This window comes from Panulirus ornatus, chromosome 25 (assembly GCF_036320965.1).
Source record: "Panulirus ornatus isolate Po-2019 chromosome 25, ASM3632096v1, whole genome shotgun sequence".
NCBI lineage: Eukaryota > Metazoa > Arthropoda > Malacostraca > Decapoda > Palinuridae > Panulirus > Panulirus ornatus.
The window spans coordinates 25,852,320-25,858,319 of NC_092248.1; the positions used below are offsets into that span (position 1 = coordinate 25,852,320).

Below are 6,000 nucleotides of genomic sequence, written 5' to 3' on the forward strand. Positions count from 1 at the left end.
TCCTCAGGCACCTCACCATGAGTCATACATACATTAAATAACCTTACCAACCAGTCAACAATACAGTCACCCCCTTTTTTAATAAATTCCACTGCAATACCATCCAAACCTGCTGTCTTGCCGGCTTTCATCTTCCGCAAAGCTTTCACTACCTCTTCTCTGTTTACCAAATCATTTTCCCTAACCCTCTCACTTTGCACACCACTTCGACCAAGACACCCTATATCTGCCACTCTATCATCAAACACATTCAACAAACCTTCAAAATACTCACTCTATGAAAAACAATCACTCTTGAAGTAGAACCTTCAGACACAATTGAAAATGTGAAGGAAAATAGTGAAATTGGAGAAAAATGTAGCTTAGACATTGAAGCTTATTGATACAGTGGTTAAATTGATGAGAACTGCTATTGACGTTTGTGTAAATAAATTATACATTTCCTTTTTTCCATAGCCAGAGGTTGAACCATTGTGTGACATTCATTTTTTTCATTCATTTCAAGCTAGAAGTTTCAGTTTTCTACATTTTTTCATATGTATATATATGTATGTGTGTGTGTGTGTATATGTGCGTATGTATGTGTATGTGTGTGTATGTGTATATGTATATATATATGTATATTATCCCTGGGGATAGAGGTGAAAGAATACTTCCCACGTATTCCTCGCGTGTCGTAGAAAGCGACTAGAGGGGACGGGAGCGGGGGGCCAGAAATCCTCCCCTCCTTGTATTAACTTTCTAAAATGGGAAACAGATATATATATATATATATATATATATATATATATATATATATATATATATATATATATATACCATTAATCACACTATTAATGGTATGCAATCCAGTTTAATGTCATATGATGAAAATGTAAATCTGCTTAGGCATTTTTCCATTAATCCTTCTCGGATTAATCCAGAATGAGCTGATCAGACTGATTACTATGCAAGTTAAACTGTGATCAATAAGACCATGTTATGTGGCATTCCATGAGTGTTTCTTTTAGTGCCATTTCAGGGAAGCATTTCATTGTTGAACATCCCCCTATAACACACTGACTTAGCAGTTGGGCCTGTCAGTTGTTTGGAATTAACAATTTCCCCATGTTAACTTCAGTTTTTCGGAGCTACCATTAAGTAGGTATGTGTTGCCTTAAAAATTCACATCATTGGATATTATACAGTAGTTACCTCAAGTATGTGTTAATTATAAAAATAGATAAGCAGAATGCATATCAATGGTATATAGTTCAATTATGCAGAAAAAAATATAACGCTGTAATTCTTATACGATTTTACTAAAAAAAAGTACTGAATGCTACATGAGTACATCTGGCAGTAATAGCGTTTAGAATAATTTCTTCATAACAAAACTGAAATGCATTTCTTGTATATAAGTAACTAAGCGATATAGTTTCTCCATAGATCAAATAGTTTGTGATCAAACAAGATTTTCCCTAAAAAACTGTTGCCTTTAGACAAATGGCTGGCATCACAGTGAGTCTTGGAGCAACACAATCGTTCACAGAGAATATATTAAGGGTAAACAGTGACTCCTTCTCAGAAAAATGTAGGAATAGTTTTTTACAGATGTTTTATTTCCTAGTGCCACAGATGTGTTCCCCCATGTGTATTCCTGACTTAGCTCCTGTGTGCTTCTTCGTTTGCAAATATGTTTGACTCATATTCTTATACTGGAAGTTAATGTTACCTAATATGCAGGATGTCACTCTTGACCTAAAGCACATCCTGTTACATATGGTAAATCATTTACTATATATCAAATATTATTCCATTTTATTTCAGTATTATGTAAAAGATAAAAATAGCAATATATAAATCTATCATCTATCATGTGTACTTGATATTACCTTACTAAGGCAGGAGAAAAGAACAAATTGAAAGAAAAAAGCTATATACTTATACATATATATATATATATATATATATATATATATATATATATATATATATATATATATATATATATATATATATATAATATATATATATATATATATATATATATATATATATATATATATATATATATATATATATATATATATATATATATAAATATATATATATATCGCAGTCTTCCGCGTTAGCGAGGTAACGCAAGGAAACAGACGAAGGAAATGGCCCAACCCACACCCATACACATGAATATACATACGCGTCCCCACATGCAAATATACATACCCATACATCTCAATGTACACATATATATACACACATAGACATATACATATATACACATGCACACAATTCACACTGTCTGCCTTTATTCATTCCCATCGCCACTTAGCCACACATGGAATAACATCCCCCTCCCCCCTCATGTGTGCGAGGTAGCGCTAGGAAAAGATAACACAGGCCCCATTCGTTCACACTCAGACTCCAGCTGTCATGCAATAATGCCCGAAACCACAGCTCCCTTTCCAAATCCAGGGCCCACAAAACTTTCCATGGTTTACCCCAGACGCTTCAAATGCCCTGATTCAATCCATTGACAGTACGTCGACCCCGGTATACCACATCGATCCAATTCACTCTATTCCTTGCACGCCTTTCACCCTCCTGCATGTTCAGGCCCCGATCACTCAAAATATTTTTCATTCCATCTTTCCACCTCTAATTTGGTCTCCCACTTCTCCTCGTTCCCTCCACCTCCGACACATATATCCTCTTGGTCAATCTTTCCTCACTCATTCTCTCTATGTGGCCAAACCATTTCAAAACACCCTCCTCTGCTCTCTCAACCACGCTCTTTTTATTTCCTCACATCTCTCTTATCCTTACGTTACTTACTCGATCAAACCACATCACACCACACATTGTCCTCAAACATCTCATTTCCAGCACATCCATCCTCCTGCGCACAACTCTATCCATAGCCCACGCCTCGCAACCATACAACATTGTTGGAACCACTATTCCTTCAAACATACCCATTTTTGCTTTACGAGGTAATGTTCTCGACTTCCACACATTCTTCAAGGCTCCCAGGATTTTCGCCCCCTCCCCCACCCTATGATCCACTTCCGCTTCCATGGTTCCATCCGCTGCCAGATCCACTCCCAGATATCTAAAACACTTTACTTCTCCAGTTTTTCTCCATTCAAACTTACCTTCCAATTGACTTGACCCTCAACCCTAATGTACCTAATAACCTTGCTCTTATTCACATTTACTCTTAACTTTCTTCTTTCACACACTTTACCAAACTCAGTCACCAGCTTCTGCAGTTGCTCACATGAATCAGCCACCAGCGCTGTATCATCAGCGAACAACAACTGACTTACTTCCCAAGCTCTCTCATCCACAACAGACTTCATACTTGCCCGTCTTTCCAAAACTCTTGTATTCACCTCCCTAACAACCCCGTCCATAAACAAATTAAACAACCATGGAGACATCACACACCCCTGCCGCAAACCTACATTCATTGAGAACCAATCACTTTCCTCTCTTCCTACACGTACACATGCCTTACATCCTCGATAAAAACTTTTCACTGCTTCCAACAACTTGCCTCCCACACCATATATTCTTAATACCTTCCACAGAGCATCTCTATCAACTCTATCATATGCCTTCTCCAGATCCATAAATGCTACATACAAATCCATTTGCTTTTCTAAGTATTTCTCACATACATTCTTCAAAGCAAACACCTAATCCACACATCCTCTACCACTTCTGAAACCACACTGCTCTTCCCCAATCTGATGCTCTGTACATGCCTTCACCCTCTCAATCAATACCCTCCCATATGATTTACCAGGAATACTCAACAAACTTATACCTCTGTAATTTGAGCACTCACTCTTATCCCCTTTGCCTTTGTACAATGGCACTATGCACGCATTCCGCCAATCCTCAGGCACCTCACCATGAGTCATACATACATTAAATAACCTTACCAACCAGTCAACAATACAGTCACCCCCTTTTTTGATAAATTCCACTGCAATACTATCCAAACCTACTGCCTTGCCGGCTTTCATCTTCCGCAAAGCTTTTACTACCGCTTCTCTGTTTACCAAATCATTTTCCCTAACCCTCGCACTTTGCACACCACCTCGACCAAAACATCCTATATCTGCCACTCTATCATCAAACACATTTAACAAACCTTCAAAATACTCACTCCGTCTACTTCTCACATCACCACTAATTGTTATCACCTCCCCATTTGCGCCCTTCACTGAAGTTCCCATTTGCTCCCTTGTCTTACGCACTTTATCTACCTCCTTCCAGAACATCCTTTTATTCTCCCTAAAATTTAATGATACTCTCTCACCCCAACTCTCATTTCCCCTCTTTTTCACCTCTTGCACCTTTCTCTTGACCTCCTGTCTCTTTCTTTTATACATCTCCCACTCAATTGCATTTTTTCCCTGCAAAAATCGTCCAAATGCCTCTCTCTTCTCTTTCACTAATAATCTTACTTCTTCATCCCACCACTCCCACCCTTACTTCCATTGTTCTCACCTTTTTCCATTCTGTACTCAGTCTCTCCTGGTACTTCCTCACACAAGTCTCCTTCCCAGGCTCACTTACTCTCACCACCCTCTTCACCCCAACATTCACTCTTCTTTTCTGAAAACGCCCACAAATCTTCACCTTAGCCTTCACAAGATAATGATCAGACATCCCTCCAGTTGCACCTCTCAGCACAGTAACATCCAAAAGTCTCTCTTTCGCGCGCCTGTCAATTAACACGTAATCCAATAACGCTCTCTGGCCATCTCTCCTACTTACATACGTATACTTATGTATATCTCGCTTTTTAAGCCAGGTATTCCCAATCACTAGTCCTTTTTCAGCACATAAATCTACAAGCTCTTCACCATTTCCATTTACAACACAGAACACCCCATGTATACCAATTATTCCCTCAACTGCCACATTACTCACCTTTGCATTCAAATCACCCATCACTATAACCCGGTCTCGTGCATCAAAACCACTAACACACTCATTCAGCTGCTCCCAAAACACTTGCCTCTCATGATCTTTCTTCTCATGCCCAGGTACATAAGCACCAATAATCACCCATCTCTCTCCATCAACTTTCAGTTTTACCCATATTAATCGAGAATTTACTTTCTTAGATTCTATCACATACTCCCACAACTCCTGTTTCAGGAATACTGCTACTCCTTCCCTTGCTCTTGTCCTCTCACTAACCCCTGACTTTACTCCCAAGACATTCCCAAACCACTCTTCCCCTTTACCCTTGAGCTTCGTTTCACTCAGAGCCAAAACATCCATGTTCCTTTCCTCAAACATACTACCTATCTCTCCTTTTTTCACATCTTTGTTACATCCACACACATTTAGACACCCCAGTCTGAGCCTTCGAGGAGGATGAGCACTCCCCGCGTGACTCCTTCTTCTGTTTCCCATTTTAGAAAGTTAAAAAAAAAAAAATATATATATATATATATATATATATATATATATATATATATATATATATATATATATATATATATATATATATATATATATATATTACAAAGTAGAACCGAGGTCCTATTGCATTATTCCATGCATAGACATTCAGGCCATTCAAGAAGCCTGCTCTGAGCACTCTAATTTTGTCAAAGTAAACATGCCAGCCACTCGGGACACTCGATGAAGAGCAACCCGTGCAAGCCAGCGGTAGTGCTGCTGTTCGGAGCCTGACAGAATTAGTAGTAGCCACCGGGCGGTGACCAACCAACCAACCGTCAAGTCCGTTAGTGAGATTCAACTACGAGCTTTTTAACCGCAACAACTTTAATATACGCTATTGGAGCTGGAATTACCGCGGCTGCTGGCACCAGACTTGCCCTCCAATTGGTCCTCGTTAAAGGATTTAAAGTGTAATTCCGATTGCGAGGCCTCGGATGAGTCTCGTATCGTAATTTTTCATCACTACCTCCCCATGCCAGGTGTGGGTAATGTTATCCCTGGGGATAGGGAAGAAAGAATACTTCCCAC

General features: G+C 39.0%; 1 protein-coding gene across 1 annotated transcript in view; it reads left to right on the forward strand.

The window, feature by feature from the left end:
• The window catches only part of LOC139757322 (glutamate receptor ionotropic, kainate glr-3-like), an 82,507-nt gene that overhangs the window by 75,267 nt on the left and 1,240 nt on the right, over positions 1-6,000 (forward strand). The window lies entirely within an intron of this gene.